The sequence below is a fragment of the Amblyomma americanum genome, unplaced genomic scaffold (genome assembly GCF_052857255.1).
Source record: "Amblyomma americanum isolate KBUSLIRL-KWMA unplaced genomic scaffold, ASM5285725v1 scaffold_75, whole genome shotgun sequence".
NCBI classification, from domain to species: domain Eukaryota; kingdom Metazoa; phylum Arthropoda; class Arachnida; order Ixodida; family Ixodidae; genus Amblyomma; species Amblyomma americanum.
This window is the reverse complement of record NW_027526547.1, coordinates 236,128-260,529: the sequence shown is the minus strand read 5'-3', so window position 1 is coordinate 260,529 and position 24,402 is coordinate 236,128. Positions and strand designations below refer to the sequence as shown.

General features: G+C 47.5%; 1 pseudogene; it reads right to left on the bottom strand.

Annotated features, from left to right (window-relative positions):
• The window catches only part of LOC144112378 (luciferin 4-monooxygenase-like), a 198,816-nt pseudogene extending 175,796 nt beyond the window's left edge, over positions 1 to 23,020 (bottom strand).
• Between the last annotated feature and the right edge of the window lie 1,382 nt (positions 23,021 to 24,402).

Sequence of the window (24,402 nt, the reverse complement as noted above, 5' to 3'; positions counted from 1 at the left end):
CGGAGCATCCGACCCACCTGGTCCCCCACCTTACGTAACTTGTTTAGGGTAGTGTCTATCTTGCGCCTATGATGAATGAAAAGCCCCAGTACCCGGATCTCCGCGTGTTCAGGTATCGGTCCGCTAAGTAGGGAAAGGGCAATTTTGGTTGTGCACTTTGAGTTGGGGCGTATGTGCACAAATTCAGATTTGCTCGGGGAGCATTCAAGACCACAGCGACGAGCGTATTCGTCCACTATAGCTGCCGCTTGTTGCAGGTTGGTCTCGATGTCTCCAACCGATTGTTGTGTTGCCCAGAGGGTGATGTCGTCCGCATACAGAGCGTGCTGCACACCGGCGACCTCCGCCAGCTGGGTAGGGAGCTTCATCATGGCCAGATTAAATAGTAATGGCGAGAGGACAGCTCCCTGTGGGGTCCCTCGTGTACCAAGTTGATATGGGCCATATTCTGTGTCTTGTAGCCGGATATAGGATTGGCGATCTGTAAGGAATTGTTTGATATAATTGAAAGAATTGCGCCCACAATGTGTTTGCGACAAGTGGGATAGGATGATCTATCTCGTGGGTCACATTGTCGAAAGCCCCCCGCAGGTCAAGTGCGACGACTACTTTATCATTGCTGGGGTGCTCGACGGGGTCGAGAATCTCCTTGTGAAGTTGCAACAGGACATCTTGTGCGGACCGGTGTGGGCGGAAACCGTACATGGTGTCTGCGAAAATGTTTTGTTGTTCCAGGAAAGCCGACAATCTGTCGCGGACCATAGTCTCCATCAGCTTCCCCACACACGAAGTGAGGGAGATGGGCCGGAGGTTGTCGGTGTTAATGGCTTTACCTGGCTTGGGAATGAAAGTTACTAGTGCCGTTTTCCAATCTATGGGGAGTGGTGTGCCTCCAATCCAGATAGTGTTGAAGTAATCGAGGAGAGTTTCGTAGGCGGGATCTGGGAGGTTGGCAATAAGCTTTACCGTCACCTTGTCCCGGCCTGGTGCTGTACCTCGCTTCATTTTAGCCAGGGCCGCTTTTACGTCATGGAGCTGGAACGGTTGATCCAAATCCGCGTTCTCGGAACCTGCATACGAGTACGCCTGACCACGGGGATCCTGGTGTATACTCAAATATTAGTCGCGGAGCGCATCGGCCAGTTTGGCCGTGTCTCCAGTGAAGTTATGTATAGCCCTTTGAAGCTGTTTTTGTGTCTCAGTACGGGTTTGTGCCGGATCAATAAGAGCGCGGAAGAGGCGCCACGTACTCCGACTCGACATTTGCCGAGCTGCAGTGTTGCATCGGTGCACCCAATTGGAGTCGGCGAGTTGGGCCGCGTATTGTGCCGCCTGTTGGGTGATATCCGCAATTCGAATTTTGAGTTTCCGATTGTGTTTTTGACGACGCCAGCGGCGGACTAGGCTGTGTCGTGCCTCCCAGAGGTGGAGGAGGTGGTTATCCACCGCCGGGCTCGCCTCTGAGAGTTGAACATTTTGCTCGACTGATTTCAAGTGGGATACTAGGTGTTGGGACCACGTTGAGTATCCTTGGTCCATTATCGATTGAGGATTGGTGTAACTGTTCCTAAATTTGGTCCAGTCGGGTAGTTTTGCATTGGCCTGTGGTCTTGTGAGTGGCTTGGTATGGATTGTAGTGGTAATTATGCAGTGCTCACTACCGAGGGATTCCTCGGTGTTCCTCCAATCTGCATAGCGAATATTTTTCGTAAAGGTGAGGTCCGGACACGTATCGCGTGTAACGGAGTTACCTATACGAGTGGGTTGCGCGGGATCCGTGTGAAGAGTAAGGCCCAGTGTGGAAACAAGCTCCGCCAACTTGCGTCCGCGTTTCTCTTCACGTGTGTACCCCCATAAGGTGCTGGGAGCATTAAAGTCCCAACGATTATGAGGGGATCCCGATTCACGACCTTCAAAGCCCGGCTGAAGATATCTGCGAATGTAACATTTGGTAGCTTTGGGGGACAGTAAATGTTGAGTATGTGCAATGGGGGGTCCTGTTTGCGTAGCGGAAGGATCGTCACCATTACATAGGAGAAAGTAGCGCTAAGATCCAGGTCAACCTGGGAGGCCGTGTAATTTTTATGTACGCAGAGGCAGCTATGCGCATCCTGCTGGTACACCGTGTAACTGGCAAGGGTGGCGCCATTTCCTGGCTCCTGAAGGGTCACCACAGCAGGTAATTCTGGGAACGTTGTAAGGAAAAGGCGTAGATCGGCTCGCTTTGTGCGTGCCTTGAATCCGCGACAGTTCCACTGTACAATTTGAATAGGGATCGAATTGCTTCGCGGATGCTTCCTATTTCTAGGGGCGCCCGCCATGATCAAGGGTAGAGTTGTGAGTTTGGAGAGAGGAGGCTTGAGAGCCAGTGGCTCCAAAGAGAGGAGCGTTCTCTACACTGAGGATGGCACAGGGGACCTCTTCCTCTTCTCCGGCGATTCGACGCCTAGACGCTTTGAGCTGCCGGCCTGCGGAGGTTTTGAGCGGGCCAGCGCGCTTGGGAGCGCGGGTGAGTTGAGCGAACTGAGCGGTTATGAGGTTCGGGATAGATGCCGCAAGGTGGCTAATTTTGTTGAGTGCCGCCGTAAGTGTGGCATTGATTTGCGTTTCCAATGCGGATATTCTGTTGTTAACTTGAGTTTCGAGCGCGCTCACTCTCGCCTCGAGTGCCGTGAGGGCATGCGCAGCCTGTCCTGAAGGGGTTGCGTCGCTTTCCATTGCCTCTGCTGCGGGTGAGGCAGAGGTGTGGTTGGGGGAATTTTGGCGGGCCTCCGCTATTGCGAGGCGCTTTTGAAAATTTGCAACCTGCTCGCGGAGAGCAGATATTTCTTTTTGTTCGGCAGAGATTGGCCGTTGTTGGGATTGGGAAGGGGGAGCGAAGGGAGAAGCTGCCCTGCCGGCGCCGCTCACCTGGGAGTGTTGCTTGACAACGGTTGCCCACGTCTTGGAGCCGCCGTTTTGTGGAGGTCCGAGGGGCTTCGCTGCACCGGTTTGAGGCGGCGGTGGCGCAGCTGGAGGTTTCCCTTGGCTCCCAGTAGAGGAATTCACAGGCTGGTCCATGGCTTGGTCGGCAGCCTTGGCCTTCAGCTTGTCCGGGCGACGCTTGCCACGCTTGCGTCGGTTTCGCTTCGATTTACGCCCGCGCTCGGCCTGCGTGGGCTGGATAGCGCGATATTTAGCAGTACACGCTGGGCCCCCCGTGGCATGGGCCGCGCCGCACACTGAACACTTTGGGTTGCACTGGTGAGGGGCCCGCTCCCCCTCAACGAGTAGAGCCTGCTGTCCGCACAGGCCGCACCGGTCCAGCCTCTGGCCGGGGCAGGCGTCCACGCGGTGGCCGACCACACCGCAATGTCGGCAGGCTGGAATGGTTCGCTGGTAAGGCCTAACTTGTACAAGCTCCGAGTCGTAGTGCACGAAACGTGGCTTCTCTGTTCCGGCGAAAGTCAGTCTCGCTTTGTTGGATGTCCCAAATTTTCGCACTTCCACGATGGTGCCGAAGCGCCATTGGAGCCTAGTACGGAGCGAGTCCGTAGTTTCAGAGTTACGGACGGTAATGACGCCGTAGCAGACGTCCTTGTCGTCTTGGCGCAGGTGCCCCACAAGGGGGACCTTCCCGTCGGGTCCATTAAGTTCAAATTCGCCGATGATACGGTCGGCTAGCTCAGGTTTCGCAGTGTGAACAATAATGAGGTTTTGTTCTCTTACCGGTATTATGGTAAGATCTGTTGCGGGTTGCGCGCCCAGGAGAGCCGTGAACGCCCGGCCGTAGCCGGTCTCCTGGAAAGTCTCGTACAACGAGACGCGGGTCCGGGGCTTGATGACGACGACGTAGTCGTCTGGAGCAGGCTTGGGAATAACAGGCGGTTTCCACTTCGTGAGCAGTCGCCGACTGCGGCCCGCCGCGCGCGGGGCGGGTGACTGCTGGTTTCCGGCGTGAACGCCGGCCGCGTCTACGGACGCCGGCTTTAAGGCTTGGTCTTGCGCTCGGCGCAGCACTGCGGCGTTCAACGCGGCGCTGCGAAATCTTGCCGAATCTGGGTCTCCGGTTGCCGCTGGGGTAACCGTTACCGAAACTGGGCCTGCGGTTTCCGCTGGGTGAACCGTTGTCCAGTGCATGTTCTCGGGGTCGTAGCCTCGGCAGGAGATTTGCGTAGCAGCCATACTGGCGTCAGTGGCCAGAGGCCCCGATGTGCCGGGTACCGGTTCGGCCGTTAGGCCTAGCCGCGCCACCGGCCCGATCGGGCCATGTGTTGCCCGAAAAGGGGGTTTAACCGGGCCCACCTTGGAAAAAACTGGTGTCCAGATGTTCCCGACAGCTTTCGGTGTACGTTGGGGATGATCTTGCTAGGGTCAGGCGGAAACTTCCGCTGCTCCGGCTGAAAATCGCCGAAGCCGACGACCAGCACGTCTGACTCCCCGTGCGAACGCCGAGCGAATCCCCGGAAGTGGAGAGGCGTCGCGTCCTGCGGGATATACGCGACCGCCTCTTCTGCTCTGTAGTAAGCGCCCGACACTCCATTTTCTATGTCGAGTTGTAAACAAGCAGCGGCCTCTTGGCATGGAGAAAGTACATAGTCGCAGTTTCGCACACACTCTTCCTGCTTGAAATTAAGCTTGATAAATATACATCGGAAAAAAAATGTCGTTGTGTAATTACACTTAGATTATTTCTATTGCAGTGTTGTGTAAGTTTAAGGGCATATTACATATGCGGTAGCAGGGACAATTCATGTCGTTGGGAGTTACGTTGTCTGGCAACCCGGAAAACGCGCCGCGAAGGCGCCGCTCCCCTTTTTACGTGCGGGGGCTCGCGCGTTGACGGCAACGCGGGCGTCCACCGCGCGTCGCGTTTTTCGCTCGCGGAAAACGCGCCATGCGGTTCCGCCTTAATCCGCATGGTGGTCCCGTAGCACAAACTGGTGGAAGTAAAAACGGAGGAATTTAACAGCAGAAACGATTCAACATTGCATAATAATTATTCTGGCTGGAAGGAGAAAGCTCTGGTTTTCGTGTAATTGATTAAAAATGAATTTTTATGTGACCACGAATATAGTTTACTGAGTGTTAGATTTGGCACTTCCACGAGGTCGTCATCGTCTATCAGTTTTCGTAAAGAAAAAAGCTTGTGTCAGCGTAAATTACGTAAATGTCTGAAGTATCAATACCTAATGTCAGTGTTGTAGAAAATAAAAATAAATAACAAAGGCTCTGAAATGCTGGTTTTAGGTACAATGCATTTAATTAAAGCTGAAGTCGATAGCTGCCGACCGGTGCACCAAACTAATACTGATCCCTTAAGGAGAAGTTTATTGAATTGGCTGTAACGTCATTACTGCCTGAAGAGAATAGCTTTTTCGGAGTGTAATAGGATTGAGCATATCGAAGGCTGTCGAAAAATGTACCCAAACACGAAGTGCTTTATTTTTGCCCTCTATATTTTGTAAGATTCATTCTCTTTGATGTAATAAAGCCGTTTATATTGACAGATCGGAATTAAAACTGGGAAGATGCAATAAGTGAAACACCATCAAAAGGTACGGAAATCGTTAAGAAAATAAATTCTTACTGTGTTTTATAAAACAATGGCCGCATTGAAATTAGTCTGCATTTTCTTGGGCAATTCTTTTACCTATTCTAGTTTAGTACAAAACCTCGACAGGCTTCATCTTTTGCGGAAATAGACACATACTTAAAGTTTAAGTATGAGTTATACATTGTTCGTCCAGAGCAACATCCCCTGGGAGAGCCAAGCTGCAAAGTGCGGCCTCCGGAAAGCCAGCACGCCGGGTGTAAAGGCGCTGCTTGCGCAGCTCATCGAAGCTTCGGCAGTAGCCGATGACATCGGAGACAGTCTGGGGATCCTTGGCGACGAGCCTCTGGAAGGCATCATCGTCAATGCCTGTCATAATATGACTGATCTTGTCGGCCTCGCTCTTAGACGGGTTGATACGCTTGCAGAGGTCGATGACATCTATATAACTGGTGCAGTTTTCGCCGGTTTGCTGTGGCCGACTTCGAAAGCGTTGCTCGACGCACTGCGGGACGCCCAAAGACTACTGTCAGGCAGGTTTTGAGAGCCGCCCAGCTTGAGAAGTAAGCCTCGTTGTTGCGAAACCAGAGATTGGCAACGTCGCTCAAATAAAAGATAACGATGGTGAGCTTGACGCTATCGTCCCCCTTAATGCATGCACTTACGTGTTCATAGGAGGCCAATCAATCCTCCACATCCGTGTAATCTATGCCGCTGAAGATGGCCGGTTCACGCTGCCGCGCGGCGCCGGAACAGAAGACGGCCGACGGATGCAGTGAAGCGGTTTGGGTGACGGTCTCAAGCATTGCAGAGGCGGTAGGCAATGCGCGGCTGCGAAGCTGCTGGGGGAATGGATCGTTGGCACCACAACCACTTGTAATAAGGAACGTCTTGCAAGGTACTGCGTCGCGAAGAACTAGCGGTACATTCCAGGTACAGACCAGAGGCAGCGGTCAGTCCAGAGCACGCACGAGGGTAGTTGTCGTTTCCTCAAATACGATGGCACATACTCACGGTGGGGGATTGGCCAGGGTTTAGGGTTTTAGGGCAGGCAGGTAAGTAGGCCTCAGATATTGCTGGCGCATACCCACTGCGGGGTGGTGGCCGGGGCGCGCAGCGCTTGTCGTTGCCTTCTTCTTTAGGCGCCAGCCTCTTAAGATTCCGGAGCCGAAGGTCAGTCTTACACATGGGATGATAATACATTAGAAAAACTGGCCGCGTTTGAAGTCATGGATGTACTATACCTTTGTGCTCTGACCCCGCGTAAACATATTTAGTACTTCACTCTCATCAGTTGGATTAAGACATATAGGCCATTTTGAGGTGGTCTCAACTGACGCACTGTTATTAATATCAACAAGGGACGGGAAGTGTTTGTTAATTTCGTCAGCTAACATTCCTCCACAGAACTGTTCATTGGCTATTGTTAACTAGTTAATCACAGAAGCAGATCGGCGGAGAGATATAATTGGATACACCTTACTCTAAATATTTTTCTGATCGACTATTCCATCGAACATATTTCTCTTCGGTTCGCTATTTGCGAGGTTAACTCCAGAAAGGTCGTTATATCCGATGTAGTGTACGAAGCTTGTATAGGGAGTATATAAAAGATTGTTTATAGCTCGATGCACAGGTTGGCCACCTGCCATTAGCTACTGACAGATGGCGCTAGCCATTTCTGCTTTCACTGACCCTTCTATTTCTAACGCAATAATAATTACCAGAGTTTACACAAAGAGCTTCAACAGAAGGCGAACATTGCAAGTCATCAATATACTTCTAGCTCTTGTCTTCTTTTGATAACGAACATACACCTCTGCCTCTCTCTCTCGTATTTCGTTTCAAGATTTTAACCGCGTAAGCACAGCACGAGGTTCGTCATCTTTCTTAGCGGGCGGTTAAGCTGGGAAAGTTTTTTTTATTTTCTCTGGACCACGCAAAGCTCAATAGAATGCGTGTGAAGTGCGTAATCTCAAGGAAATACTTCAAAGAGCCTTTTTACTGCAGTGAACGAAAATGGGGAGCCGCTGCTCGAGCTCCATAGTGTTAACTTCCTCTAATAATTACTTCTCTCTCGGTCTTGTCCTGAGCCTTAGCTAGAACTTCATTTCATTAAACTTGGGGTAGCAGTTTTGGCAATTGCTGCAGTGTAACGGAAGGTTACCTCCATATTTGCTGTTCTGGGTGAAGTTGTGCTTGCGGGCGCGCTCATTGAAACATTTCCCAGTTTGCCCCACACACACTTTGCCGCACGTCAGGTGGGTTTCTTACACAACATTGGCAGTGCATTGTGTGTATACGGTTTGATGCTTGATATTACAGGCCTTCTTCACACGCGTCTTGGTCACCATCGCACATAATTTCGCCAGTTTGCAGGGAGCCGAAAGAACCAGCTTAACCCCGTGACGAGAGGCAACTTTCTTCAAATTGTGTGATACTTTTTTTGTCGTCATTAAAGTTGAAAGTTGCGCTGCTTTCCTGTCATCTGTCCGCCTTTTTTCCAGTGAACGTTTTTGTACCGCACAGGCTTCAGAGAGCTTCTTTGTGCTTTCTACACTTGTATACTACTCTGGCGAACAAAAGGGCCTGTGCGCTTTCATCCTGCATAGTCTTTTGTTTTACTGACATGAATATAAAAGGAGATGTTGGTGCCTGATTGGAGCGCCGGCTACTCCTTTTCACGTGATGGAAGAAAAACAATGGAACTCGCGACATAACGCTCAACAAAGCATAGCGACAACACAAACAATTCACAATACAAATAATGCAATGTATACAGCGGAAATAGTAACATAAAATATTAAATTAGACTCTGAGTAATGATGCCACCCGATGGCATAACATGAGGATATACTATAAGCAATGATATGTCCTAATCACAATAAACGCTATAAAAACAAAAGTCCCAGAAATGAAAGAGAAATAATGAGCACCCATAATATTGATATGATGATGATAGCGAATTTTTATGGCACAAGGGCATCTGCGACCAAAGAGGGCCATGAAACAAGGTTTTTTGGTTTGCTCAAGGTGGAGTCAATGACCCATTTCCCAAGCATTTCACCCTGCTTAAACCGACCACCATGCCAGGGAACGCTTGTACCCATTGTATCACCGGTGGGTACCCGGCGGCACTTGGGATCGAACCCCAGCCCTCCCGCATGCGAGGCGGATGCTCAACCACTAGCCATAATAATAATATCAGATACATCAGGTACACGATATAAACAAATAAAAATGCCAGGACAATGGAGAACAGGAGCCGAGGCGAACAATCACAGAATTTACGCAAATAATATCTAGCTGTTTGTTAAAGTACAGTGAAAACGGCCATGTCGTTAATTCTGTCAAGACTAGGTAATTTATGATTTATTGATGCGATATCAATAAAGGTCGCATTCACGAGATAACCAGTGTCCATCCGTCCGTGTCATGAAAAAGCAGGTGGCCCACCTGCCACAGAGGGCAGGTAGCAAACTGGTAGCGAACTGCTCACCGGGTTGAGGGCAACATGCTCACCATGGGAAGCGGTTATGAAATTAATTGAAATAAATTCAACACAACTGCCACCAGCCCACCGTGGCACTGTGTGCATCAGCTCACTCGTGAAGAGATACTCAACGAGCCTCCTGAACACCTATCTGAGCAAAATGAACCTTACGGGAGCACATGAATAGCAACCTGGGTCTCACGAGCTCCACCGCGGTGGCTGCGTTTTAAACAACCTTCTGCTGGGGCTGTGGCCCATCGCTTTATCGCTGCACCAGTAGTATGAGGACTCCCCGCGATCTATGAATCTATGAAAGAGAAGAACTACTTGCGCGGGAGGGTCCTTAATGGCATCACATCGTGCTCGTAAGGGTAATTTAAGTATCCTAATCTTTCATTCAAAGCTCAGCATTCAGAAGGAAAGATGAAAATCTCATGCTCGAAATATAGAATCACTTCGAAGAAATTTTTGCCCACTTTTTTCCATACCCAGAAATTTTGGAGAAGCGCATTTTGTCAACGGGAAGTCGTTTATGGACTCAATTTGTTTGGATATCATTAGGTTGCACAATAATACTCAATATATCCGCAGATCCTCGTGAGGAGCAAAACCGCAAAATAGGACGGGACTGAGGCAGGCGACAACACAGGGCAATAATGACAAGTGAACATTTATTGATAAAGAATTAGCAGTGGCTTAGCTCGGCTATGCCAGTATAAACGCAGCGTGAGCTACGCTGAGTCGCTGAGCATCAACTGTCGCTGAGCAGAAATTTCGCTCTCCTCCATGGCTATACCTAACTGGCAAACGACCCGATATATGTATTCCCCCACTGATACCTCTGCGCATGCGCACAAAATGGGAAGTGCTATCAAGCTGCTTCGGCGCAGCGTCAGACTTGGCTACTGCGCAACGGAGGCGGACAGCTGGGCACGCGCTGGCGCCAGTGCTATGCCGTGGCTATGACGCTGCTATGAGGGGCGAGGCGCGCGCGGCCGCGGCCGCGGCTCCGGCGCGCCAAATGTGCGCCGTGTGACGTCACTGCTCCTCGCGCACGGGCAGCATGGCTCTCCAGGAGCCACGCGAAACTGCTCAACCTCGGCCAGTGTAGCTCACGCAAAAACAGCAGAGCTTTTATGGATCAGTCGCACGTGTAAACTGCATGGCAAGCAATCGTAAAATGAAGATGAAGCTTGAGAAAACAGATCAATGGCAACTATGACGAAAACAGTTGGTACGGCGAAGTGAAGGAAACCGAGCAAGGATGACTCAACTAACCTGCGCAAAGCCAAACAAAAATCACCTAGTGAAACGCTGACAGAAACGCTAATTCTTTCAGAAAAATAGACACAGAAGGCGTGTTGACACAGTTATCTGGCTCCGATCCCAGTATAGCAACAACGTCGATAATTTCCTTTTCCACCTGCCCCTTTCTTCTTCCTATGATCTCTGTGCAGTTCAGCTTAGGATAGCAGACTTTACACCTTCGGCAGTGAACGGGCAGGGCACGTCCTCCGGGCCTGCTCAAGGAACGCGCATGCTCTTGCAAACGGTTGCTTAAACATCTGCCAGTTCGTCTGATATAAATTCGACCACAGCGGAGGGGAATCTTATAAAACACCCCAGTTGCGCATGAGACATACTTCTTCGAATGCCTCATGCCGCAAACTACATGCGTTGAAGTCTGCTTCCACGCCAAATTCCGTAGATCCCTCTTTGGGGCACTTGTTTTTTACTGCTATTTATTGTCAGAAACGCTCCTCAATTAGTTTTCTATGGCAGTAATAACTATTCGGAGCGGCTGCATCGGAACATTAGACCATTCAAATCAATATGTTAATTAAAGCATCTCAGAATAGTTCAAAGTTGCCTTACAATTATTGCCAGAAACACACCCCATTGGCCCTCTATGGGAGTCTTTACTTAGTGAGGGCGCCGCGTAAACTTTATAAGCAACATCTTGCTACTGATCTGAGAGTTACGCCATTCCCATGAATATGTTCATAGCAGTATCGTACAATATTCCGCAATTGCCTCCTAAATAAAAGTAGTCACTCAGGGACCAGGTACTGCTGGTATTCTAACCAAGGCATCTAGTTGGATTCGTAGCTTCAGCTCGCACACGATTTGAACATGTTTTGTTTTGACAGCTATACTTAGCTTACAGGGCATAGTTGAGAGGAATGGCACGCTCGTAAATGTTCAGTGAGCGGTCTTTGAAATGACTACAGTAATACTGTCTGAACAGTGCAGTCTCTCTCGGATTAAACAAATGTATAGCCGCAACATTTAAGAAAGGAGGTCTGTTCTCACTTGTACGACATTGTTTGAGCAATGACATTGCGGTGAGTCAGCTGCACGCCTTTCGGAAGACCCGAGGATTCAGGTAAATTATTACTAGCCCACTGTCTCCATGGAGGTTGGCAGCCGGTTCAATTTCTTCGAGGGGAGATAGCTTGAGCTCCGAGAAGCTGAGTGCCCCGTCACAACCTCTGGTGGTAGCAATGAAATTCTGAAAACGTTGGTGGATAGTGGTAGATTTTATTGTCACAGAAATGAAAGGACGCCATATACAGTGTTTTTTATTTCTTTTCAGCAGCATTTCATTCAATTATTTTTTATTTAACAGCACTGCAGGCAGTGGCAAAGCACGGGCACAAGAAGTTCTCACACAAGAGACGACGCCCCTTGAGCGCAGCGCCATTAACGAATTCAACAAAAGGTGTAGCAAAAAAAAATTATTCGCTGAACAAAGGCAGGAAACAATTATTCTTTAAGCGTGCCTGATACAGGCACACTGCTGGAGCGCACAAATATATATCGCTTTTTAGCCTGTTTTATGCGCGCAGAGTGGACATGAGAACATCAGTTCTGCGATATGGCGTCGTATGAAGGGAGGCTACAGCCAGAGCTACATTTGGGGGTGCAGGCTTCAATACATTATACATTAATGACGTTTATTTGTATTTAGTTAAGATAAACCAGGAGAGTTGCTGGATACCTTGCGCTTTTAAAGCCTTTAGCATCATATGGATACCATCACACAGCTGCGTGCCACAGAACCGGCCTAGACAAGATTTTAAAAGGGTCAAATCAAAACACCCAAAAATCATTCAGAGTTGACTTTAATCTGCGCTTCACTTAAGTGTCACGTCTAAATGCCATATGGAAGTGTTTCTGTTTGCACACAAATATTTAAATAAAATATGTTGGCTGTCTATCGTAGTCATCGACTAGGAAATAGGTTTTGCAAAATTAAAATGTATGCCTTAATGCTCACACCAGTACACAATCTTACGAAGTTTCACATTGGTTAGTAATTGACAAGACATATTATTAATAATCGAGCAATAAAGTGTGAGGAGCAGACAATTCCACAGCTGTACAGTAATCAACACGTCCTGCCGGCATCAAAAATACCAACGAACAAGAGCAAACACCAAATATTCTCTCTTAAGTTGCCTTGCGAAACTTATAGTTTATTTTATGTATGTATAACAGCAGCTATTATTACAAACTTAATGCTATTATGGAAGTAAGCTTCTATTCAGTTACCAAGTGAGTTTCACTTCGTAACTTATATCACCTACAATAAAATAAAGACGCAGTAACATAAATAAAGTATAACAATACACAGCGAACCCAAAACAGTTCAGTACCTAATGTCACGTAGCAATTATCGCCATTAAATATGTCAGCTTTCTGTGAAAAAAAATGCGTTTGAAATTGTTACTATGAGCGATACGTGGCTTAATATTAAGGCTACGGTAACCCCAACTTGATCGATGAGTATAAGAAAAAAGGTAGACATTATATGATATGCGATAAATTGAATTAACAGTGCAATGCAGGACCTTCAGTGGCTCTACGTGACGGTGCATGGATATAAGGTCTATTTGCAAAGAAGGCAAAGCACAAGGACGTAAAAAATCACAATCGCAAAGACCATACTACATTGCCACGTGCCTAGTACCGAGCTGTCCCCGCGCTTAGTCGAAACGACGACGAAGCAGCGATTGGCTCGAGGGGTGCGCTAGGGCTAGACCTGGCTCTGGGATTAAAACTACCGACCTCATTCTTGAATTCTCTTGCACGCCTACCCGCACAGCTCTCCTCGGGTCGTGATGAACCTGACTGCTTCTCTATCGATGCTCTCGTTCACGTTAATGTCACAATATTTATGAGGGTTTTCAAACGCGAGATGCATATTAAAATACGAGATGGATTAAGGATTTGTACATAAATAGCTTAGTCTCTTTTCGAGTAATAGTTCATGTTCTGCTCAAATAATCAAGCTTTAGCGCTTTAGTGCATAACGAAACGAATGTGCTTCGTTCAGGACATGCTTGTGATAAACAGAACGCGGAGATGCTTATATCGAAAACCCTGTTCCGTGGTATGTCGCTGAAAGCATAATTAAACAGTGAATGGGGTTTGCTCTTATTTAAATGCATGATCACATATTTACTAAAGTTAATTTCATGCACTAAGTACTTCATTAGGTACAGAAGCTGGCAAGTGAGGTGTTTAGTCAACGTGAAAAGCCGTAGAAATACAGAACGATTGAAAGGATAAACTACCGCCTTGCAGTTCGAAATTCCCTCAAGAATGTGGCATTCAAAGACCTATTGATAAATATCGGATCGCGCAAAACAAAGTCCAATATTGAATCATCCCTTGTAGCTCAGTCAACTACTTTAAGAACGAAGAACAATGAAAGGCTAATCAGCTCACGAGATATAGAGGCTTACAGAGCGTAGAAAGTGAGGTACGGCCAATGGATGCCTGTAGCGTTGAAATCAGTCTTTATATTCATACAGGCTGAACTTTAGTGCGTTCAGATAATTTTTGAGAGTGTTTAACATTTGAACGAATGAACCAGGAGGACGATAAAGAATGCAGACCAAAATAAACTGTTTGTTAAGATAAACTTTGTGCCAAATGGATTAAACTTCCGGCAGGGTCGGTAAAACTTTAAACTGTTTATCCACTCACCCCTCAACGTAGCCAAGAGTAGTACATTAGGAATAATACAATATTTTGGGCGAGTTGGTTACGCACTTTCATATTAACAGCGCAAAGACGGCCCAAAATAAGGGGAGGAACAACAGCGCTGTTTTTTGTGTGTGTGTCCTACCATTATTTTGTGCCATCTTTGCGCTGTTAATATGAAAATTATAAATCATGAATGCCATCATGTAGCCACGTCTGCCTGATGCCCACAGCATGAGAAGGAATACGAAGAGGATAAATCGGGAAATATTTTGTTATACTTCTAGCGTTAATGTTGAAAAAATAACTTTTCATTGTGGTACTCAGACAGCCCGGGGGGGGGGGGGGAGGGAGGGGCAACAAGATGATAGGCGGTGTATCTAGGGGTGTAGCTTTGGTCCTTACTAAGGGTATATTAAAGTAAGTGTCCCAGATGTAACGCACTGTATTGATGAATTTGTGATCGAAGCGCTGCATCCTCACACAGCGATTCCCATGACACTACTGAGTCGCTTCCCAAAGCTTTTTGCGGAGTACGCGAACTTCAGAAGTCGGAAGTCACAATGCTCATGCAGATGGGCCCATTTTTCTGTATGTGAAATGCATGTGAAAGGTGGACAAACGTGCACTTCGGCGGTTCAACTCAGCGGCAGAGAACTAGATTTTTTAGATGGTCATGTGTCGATCATGTAATTTGTTTTACATTGTATTGGGAACAGTAATGCACTGGCGTTTATATATAAATATAGCCTTGATGTGGTACATTTTTTTTTCTCATTGGCTTGTTATGGCTGTGATAATACGTAGATAATGTTGTGTGCTGGCGTACAAAAGTGAGTTGAGTTGAGTGGTTGTAAACTACCGGTGGGATTAGCCTTGCAGTTGCTGCCGGCAATTGCTCCACCGTAGCGACACTGAAATAGAAATCACAGAAACACTGTCCGCAAAAACCCAAATAGACACTCCTGAGGTCGCCATGTGGAGGCCAAATCCGTGTCCTGCAGGTAAAGTAGAAGAAGGCGAGAAGCATCCCTTCTACTCGACTGGCTCCCGCGCGGGAAAACAATGTCCTGAAGAGAACTGTGAGGAACTCCTGCCTTCTTGAGGGATCCGAATAACACAGCCCGTTCCGCGTTGTACAATATACCGAACAATATGTAATGTTCTATGTCACCACACACACCACACGTTGAACACAATGGTGACAACGCTAGGCAAGTCTTATACATCCACGCCGGCGTACGAGCAGAATCCGTGCGAACGCGGTGCAGCAAAGTGGCTTGGTACCTTTTTTTTGGCTTTCCCGAATAAACTCAGTTTGCAATAAGTGCTATTTCTGTCTCTCTGTCTTCCGGTATTCTTTCCTTTGCGAGATTCAAATTTATTTTAACAAATAGCCCAACAGCGAGCACTTCTTTAACCTAACAAGTTTAGCCCAATGTGGCTTTTGAAAGAACAATGTGGCAGAGCTCCAGCTAATGACCCCGAAAAGAATTCATTTTGGAGAATTTTTGATGCAGAAACATGTTACTTCTACTTTTCGCACACTTTTCGAAAGCGTTTGGCCCTCTTAATTACAAAATTCAGCTTCAAAACTTGACTTTATGGCATTAGAGCCAAAGAACAAGTTAGTTACATCCTATTCGCAGTACCGCTCGCAGTTCCTCCTAATTGGAGCGCAGTATTTTGCAGTGTAATAAACGAAAACAAACGTCCCGCAAGGAAGCATGTTAGGCGCGTTGTTATTTATACTTTATAACTTTGGCGATCTGGCTGTCGAGCCATTAGGAAATTGAGAAAAGTAGATGCATGGTCTCAAACAAACTGCCTAAAACTTAGCATTAATGAAGCTAAAGCTGTCTTATAACAGCTCCGCCACAGACATTCCCAACCGTCCCCAATTGTATTAAAGAATAATATAATCCAAGTAGTAAAGACCCTGCACTCATTGGGCATGTACTTTTCAGAAAAAAATGACCTGAGGCGATCACACGAACAACGTTTTTCATAAACTCTTTAGGACCAGCGGCAACAAGCGCCGCCACTTCTATTACTTCCTCAACTCTGTTATTGTCCTCTTCAAGAATTTTCTTTTTAATTTTTGTGAACTAAGTGATTCTACTGTGCATGAACATCTATCTGGAAACAATATTTATTTATTTTACCCTCAGGGCAAAGCATTACAGAGGGGAGTGGGTAATACATAATAACACTGAAAATACAAACAACAGCATACAACAATAAATTATCACGACATAGATAAGTCAGAATAAGCGATCAATACAATATATCAATCAATGGAAGCGGTAACAGCACACCTAAACATTACAGGGTCAGGAATTGTAGCAACTGAGGAAGGAAGGTGGTTCCAGTCATATGACGTGCGAGGAAAAAAAGAATCCGAGAATGTTTTAGTTTTGCAAATGGAAATGCCTGCCTTATGTATGTGATCTGTGCGGCGTGAAATATACGAAGGGGGAAGAAGTAACGCGTAGCGAATAGACTCATGATGAAATATTTTGTGAAAAAGGCACAGGCGTGCAATTTTGCGTCGTGATGCAAGTGAAGATAGGCCTAGGGTAGTTTTCATAGCGGTTACGCTTGTTGTACGCCGAAAGTCGGAGAGAATAAACCGCGCTGATTTGTGTTGTACCATCTCCAGTAGGTCGCTCAAACTCTTAACACCAGGGTCCCAGATTGATGAAGCATATTCTGGTTGTGAACGTACGAGTGTCGTATAGAGTAGAAGTTTGATGTTAGTTGGGGCTGCGTGAAAGTTACGTCTCAAATATCCGAGCTTGCGATTAGCTTTGTTAGTGATGTGCTCAATGTGCGCATGCCAGCTAAGGTCAGACGTAATATGAATTCCAAGGTACTTATATCTTGTAACAGGATCAAGCAACACATCATTAAGAGTATATACGGACAATTCACTATTAACGCGAGAAATGCTTATTAGTTTGCACGTTTCAGCATTTAAAGTCATATTCCAAGTTTTACACCATGTTGAGATAGCGTTAAGGTCAGACTGAAACCTGTGCTTGTCACTATAATTTGTTATTTCCCGAAAAAGGACGCAGTCATCGGCAAAAAGATGTACACAAGAAGAAAGGTGACTGGGTAAGTCGTTGATAAATATAAAAAAAGCAGGGGCCCCAAGACGGTGCCTTGGGGAACCCCGGAAAGGACAGTGCGAACGGTGGAAGTAACGTTGTTAACGGCAACAAATTGCTGACGATGGGTAAGAAAAACTTCGAGCCAGTTTAGAATGTTAGTGTCTAATCCCACCATGCACAGTTTAGTAACAAAAAATGATGGGAAACCTTATCAAATGCCTTCGCGAAATCTAGGAAGATGCAGTCGGCGATCGAGCGGCAAACTAAAATTGCGTGGAGTTTGTGCGTGAATAAGAGTAACTGTGTTTCGCATGAATAGGATTTCCTAAAACCGTGCTGAGAAGGATGGAAAAACGAGTTTGATTCACGGAAAGTGACAATATGTGAAAAGAGTATGTGCTCTAAGATTTTGCATGGGATGCTGGTAATAGATATGGGCCGGTAGTTAAAAAGCCGAATGTTTATTACCAGATTTATGCACAGGAACCACCTTACCTATCTTGCAATCGGCCGGTAGTTCACCGTTTTCCAAAGATTGCTGAAATATTTTAGTTAAGGCAAGCGATGAATATATTTTAGTACTTTTCAGGAACTTTGTAGGAAGGCAATCAACACCAGCACTGGAGGATATCTTAAGATTATCAATTTTTTTAACTATACCGTCAGGATGGATGACGACAGAGCACATTGGGAGGAAGTTATTATGAGACAGTTGAGGGAAATCCGTAGTTTCACCACTTGAAAAAAAGCTAGAAAATACATCATTCAGTACATTTGCACAGGCAGTATCAGATATAGGTTCATCAGTTGAATTCGTTAGTATTATTCTAGACGTTTCAGAGAGGTTAATGACGCTCCAAAATTTTCTTGGGTTATTGAGCAACATACCCGGTAGAGTGCTATTCTGGTAATTGGCTTTAGCGTTCTTGACCGCAGAATTGTAAGTGTAAGCTGCAGAGCGATAACGGGACCAATGATGTTCAGTGCGTGATTCTATAGCTTAACGAAAGAAGCGTTTCTTACGGCTAGACAAGCGCTTAAGATACGCGTTATACCATGGCGCATGCTGCTAAGATATTACGCGAGTGGGTATGAAACGGCTGGTGAGATCTAAGAGTTTGTTCTTGAATAAGATCCAGTTTGCGTTCACCGATCGCGAGTCGAATGCTTCGAAAAAAGTGGCCAGGAAAGAACCTAGTTCATTATTAACTTTGTTGAAATCAGCGCGATGATACATGCGTAATATTTTAGTGTGACTAGCCGAATTTTGTATGGGAATGTTGACAGAAAAATTGAGCAAAGAATGGTCGCTTAACTGGAGCATGTAGGCTCTTTCTGAGCTCAGTTCTGGGCATATTGTTAGTGCGACGTCTAATGTACTTGTTGTAAATTCAGTAATTCTTGTAGGCTGAGTAACAATTTGGGTAAGAATAAACAGTGAGCATAAATTAGTGAATTGCTTGCATAGTTTCGAAGAGGAGGATGGTTGCACCGAGGACCAATCGATGCCCTCGTTTAAATCACCCAATTAAAATCACCCAATAGAATCACCCAATAGAAGTTAAAATCACCCAATAGAAAGATCGATGACGAAGGGTAACGCGTTACTGTAACATTAATGGTATCATGAAGCTCTGCAACAAATGTAGGATATGCATTAGGCGGTCGATAGCATGCGCCTAGGATTCCTCTCTGGAATCCTAGTTGAAGAGATACCCATATAATTTTGATGCCTGATGTTATGTGAAGAGAATATGACTATTTTTGTTACTGTCTGCTAATAGTACGCCACCACCTTGCCGATCTTTCCTGTCACAACGATAGAAGTGAAAATGATTAGGTGAATCGAATATTTCAGAATCGCGTATTTATTCATGCAGCCAAGTTTCAGTTAGGACGACGATGTCAGCGGAGCACGCACTTATGGCAGAGGAGAGTTCTGTACGCCTTTTGATGACACTTCGGATATTAGTAAATAAAACTGATGTTTGAGCTGCGCTTAGACAACGATCACTGTCCCTCGGTAACCGTTAGGCCAATTTACAAGTGATAGATGCAGCGGAGAGAGACGAAGGCGCGTGCTGGGTTATCGGCTTGGCGCGTTCTGCGGTAATCTGAAATGTTTTATCGTTTACAGGGTCATACATGTAAGATCTGTCATTTACGATCAACTTATTGTATTTTAGCTTAAAAGATGGGGAGCCGGGCAGTGATTTGGCGAAGCCAATCAGTTTTTTGCGTGCTTGGCGCGTAGCATACGAGTAATCTTTTGTCACTTGAACGTCTTCTTCTTTTAAGAATTTTTACACTTCAGAATGTTTTCTCTGGTTTTAAGTTGTTGAACTTCACAATCACCGGGCGGCATCCAGAATCAGAGTACCGCCCTAATCGATGGGCTCTATCTATGTCATTTGGCGAGAGTTCAGGGTCAACGTATTTTGACAGGACGTTTAGACGTTTTTTCCCGTTTCATTCCATGTTTCATGGTCGTTCTCATCGGCGGTACTATGAAAAACTAGATTATTTTTACGACTCTGGTCTTATAATTCATGAATTCGTGCCTGCAACAGCTGACAATCTTGCAAAAAAAGGCCCTGCTCATGGCCTGTGAAGTCCCATACCGTTCCCACTCTGCAGGCCTGCTTAAAGACCTCTACATTTTTTCAGACTGCATCAATGTATAACTATAAACTAAGCCGCCTTTTTAAAATGAATCGTTAAAAAGTAATGATGTCTTAGCTTGGCCAGCAAGATTACAAAAAACACCGGCGTTTATGACGTTCGCCTTCTAGAACGTTCAAACGTCATCGAATGCACAACAAAATAATTATTATTATTGCCTACAGTTCGAAATGACCTCTTTACAAAAGAAACATTGTTGCATGCTCAGTTTCTTCAAATTAATATTGTGATATGTTTGCATCAGAATGGGCTATGAGCCGCCGCGGTAGCTCAGTAGTTATGGTTCTCGCCTGCTGACCCGAAAGACGCGGTGGTCGAATTTCGATGGAGGCGAAATTCTAGAGGCCACTGTAGTCTGCGATGTCAGTGCACGTTAAAGAACGCCAGGAGGTCGAAATTTCCGGAGCCCTTATCTACGGCGTTCCTCATTGCCTCAGTTGCTTTGGGACGTTAAACACCCTTAAACCAAACCAAAATATGCTATGATGTCTTGTTTTATTTCTCATTGCTTTGTTTTGCTTGCTTTTTCGCTCGATGCTGTTTAGCTTACACACGCGTAACTGTCTGCATGCAGTTATGCTCCCCTGCGCGCACGGGAATCAGGGTACCTCAAGCTCTTCTTAAAGCTTTTTATCTGGCTTCTTTTCTGGGGAATGCAATTGGTGGGCAGGCTGTCTCGGACTGTAGCAATGTAATGCAGAGGTTTATCCCCTCAAACTTACTGACCGCCACCCTCGGCTAACGCCAGACCAAGGACATCTGTTCAGTGGACCTCGAAAGTGACTATTAGCAAATCAAATATGATAGATCGATGGACGCCTTCATCACACCGGACGGCCTGTTCAGGGCTGTGCAACTCAGGAGTGCTTCGCATAAGCAAAGATTCCTGCGAGTAGTGAACCCAGTGCCTGAAGTGTCTATCTGAATGAACATGCTATCTACAGGCCAAATTTATGCAGTTGTTAAATAAAAAGCTGCCGGCAGTTTCCGACGCAGTCTTAAGAGCTCACATTGGAACAAGAAAGGAGTTGCTGAGCTGGTGAGAAAGTATTTTCTTGAACACATTGTTCGCGAGGGAGTAGGTCCGTGCGCGGGTTGTACGTACTTCTTGTCGGTCAATTTCCTTAGCCTTCCAAGATTTAAGCTGCCCGCTAAAATCTGGTATTGTGAGGCCGTCGGGCCGCCCTTCTGTCTGCAGCTCGCATATACAGTACACTGATATCACAGCATTATTGTGTCCCTAGCAAATTATTCCAAGACATAGACTGTCTTGGACTATCCCAAGCCACCCATCATCGCGATGCCATGCGATGGTGGTGAATTTCTTGGAGTTATCTAAGACAAATTTCAGGCAAAATCGAGCTTGTACGCTTAATAACGCATTGGAACACCTGCAAGGCAAAGCTGCTCTAATAACAGCCGCCTTCACATACGCATCCTCGTTATGCTGCCTGCAAGACGTCCTCGCGAAGAACTTTTTACCTAACAAAGGCTGCTATCCTCAGGACATACTTGCAAGTCTCTGTCAAGAAATCCTACAGGCTTTCCATGAAAACCTATCACTGGTCATAGTTGTGCTCGCGCTCCCATTCTACTGTTGAGTTCGGTGAATTTGGACATGAGGAGGATTCCCTGAAAACCACCGCGAAGGTGAATGAGCCCTCTGGAAGAAACGTAGCAGCAGGAATGTCGGAAGCAGCGACGACAATGGCGTCCCGACGTGTTCGAACATGCCATCGGGTCGACGAACGGAGTGTTGTCCTCTTCAGTCACGCTGTGGTTGAACAATTGCCCGAGAGCTGCACCTTCGACAGAGGTTCCACGTTCCGGTCATCAGAAGACGAAGTACAAGATCTTTCAACCCCTGCTGGGAGCCAGACCGCATTCCTGTGTCACGCAGGCGCCTTCCTGTTCCACATGGACGCAGTCCGGACCCACGTGCGCGCCCACCTGGATGCCCTGTGGACGACAACGTGACCGGGTCCTGTTTCCTTTCCATCCACCGATCTGCGAGAGAATATCAGCACCGCCCTGCCGTGGGCGGTACCACCCGTGTCATCGTCTGATTGGATATCATTCTTCGAACTGTATTCCCCAGCCAGGAATATGGGGAATACGAAGGGTACTTAACGAGCTGCTTGTTTGGGTACAGAGACTTCCGACCGCCAAGAAGCTCTCTTTACCGAGAAGCACTCTCAGTTGCTCTCCCCTGTACAGTATGTAAATAGTCTTTGAATAAAGTTTTCCAAGCTTTCCTCTGGTCGTCCTCGTCTCTTCGGCCCAGTCACGCTACCTGAATCCCAACAACTGGATGGCAGCTGTGGGACGTCCGCGTGAAGTTACCGGCTCCAACGGACCTCGGCAGCTACGGGACTGAAGGGCATCAGCTATACCTTTAGCAGGGTGAGTGCTCAATGTTTTTCGTTCATTTCACCAGACCGTACTAGCCTGTCTGTTGTCTGGGAATTAATGTTGTCTGGGAAATTGATCCATCCATTGTTTCGTCCGTCCATCTGCGCGCGCGCGCGCGCACACACACACGCGCACGCACACGCACACGCGCACGCGCTCGCGCACACACACGCGCACACACACACGCGCACACGCGCGCGCACACACACACGCGCACACGCGCGCGCACACACACACACACACGCGCACACGCGCGCGCACACACACACACACGCGCACACGCGCGCGCGCACACACACACACGCGCGCGCACACACACACACACACGCGCACACGCGCACACACGCGCACACACGCACGCACGCACGCACGCGCACACACACACACACACACACACACACACACACACACACACACACACACACACACACACACACACACACACACGCACACGCACACGCACACGCACACACACACAGTAGCCGACGCGTAGGTACGGACGCAGTCCGCGTCCGCGTGTCCATAGCGCCTGCACTGAGAACACCCGGACACCTTGCAGTCGCGGCGAACGTGACCCGTGCCGTGGCAACGCAGGAATGGTCGCCCGGGCACAACCATGAGGGCCAGCTCACCGGCTACTCGCACCTGGTGCGGCAAATCCACCTTCATTACCGGCTTCAACTTGAGTAGCACAATCCTGGTGGTTGAGCCATTCTCCTTCATCCCTTGGACGCGCCAACGTTCCCTCGTCACCTTCTTCACGTTTCCGAACGCCGCAAAAGCAGTCCGCATGTCGTCGTCAGCCACACCGTGTAGCATTCAATGCAAGCGCAGCTTTACCTGCTGATTCTCCGGGTCGAAGATGATGCACAGGCGTGCTTTCACTTGTAGCTCCTTGAAGGCAACAAGTTTCTTCGTGGCTTCAGCACTGCTGAAAGTAACCGTCCACACATGCTTAATCTGATACGCCCCCAACGCCACGACGTCAGGGAGTGCACCAGCGTTGCCGAGGGCGTCCCGAAAACCTTCCACCCTGTAGGACCTCGCTCGGACATCACCGTGAAAAAACACCGTGTTAAGAACAACCGTCCTGTTGGCAGAGTAGGCAAAACAATCTCGTACTCGGGATCTGCGTCGGCAGTAAACCTGTTTCCGCGGCCAGCAAGGGCCGCTGTCTCCGCTCCGCCGGCGCTCATGTTCTGCGTCCGCACCGAACGCTAGCCGGAAGTAGAATGAGGGCACTATGCTATCGCCGCAGTTTTTTTCTCTTTATTTCATGGAAATAGAGCCGAAAAGAAAAGTCTAAGCATGCTTACGCCACAAAACACCAGCTCGCTCCCCTATCTGGATGCATGTGTGTGCCTCCAGACTTTTGATGTTTTGGTAGGAGGGGTCATGCAGGGGCAAGGTGGCCTGGAGTTTGGTGGCGTAAGCATGCTTAGATCATGCTATCGCCGCAGCCGATCACTCCACGCGTTTAGCTGCAACACACTCGACTTGGGCGTAGCACACCGTCGTCTTCATCAATTTGAATCGGCGGCGCGAACGGATGAGATCAACTTAGCTTCGATCACAGCTTAATCTGAGTCTAATATCGTCGCCAGCCGTGCCGACGACCCAGCAGAGCCCCACAATCAGTCAACCGTGCTAAACACAAGGTTGCGATTTCTAGTCTGTTTACCGACGTTAAAATCGCGCCACTTTTTTCATACCAAACTTGTGTTTCCGCCCCCTTGCAAGCTATTAGACAGTTTTGGCTGTGCGTACGCAACGGCTTAGCATGCGCAAGGACTTTGCGGGGATGGTAGTGCGCATGCGCAGAACGTAAGCGCAAGCCCTGCGTCTTGCGTACGTATGCTAGTCAGCGGACTTGGCGTTGCGGCTCTTGCATGGCTTGCGTGGTTAACGTAGACAAGATGGCGGCGCCCTGCTCGCCGCGTCCGAATAAATACCGAGCTGAACTCGACTCCAAACCGCCCCTATGCTGTCCCTAGCTGAACCAAACCTGACGCCGCCTGTTTCTTGTAGCCTTTAAGATGTCCCCAACCAATCTTTGTGACTTCGAGGTGTGCGTTTTTCCACGTTTTCTACGCGCGCGAACTTCAGTCGTCCCCAGAGACGATCTACCATGGCGTTGCGAAGAGTGCGCGTTGGTGATTGTCAGATGAAGCGTT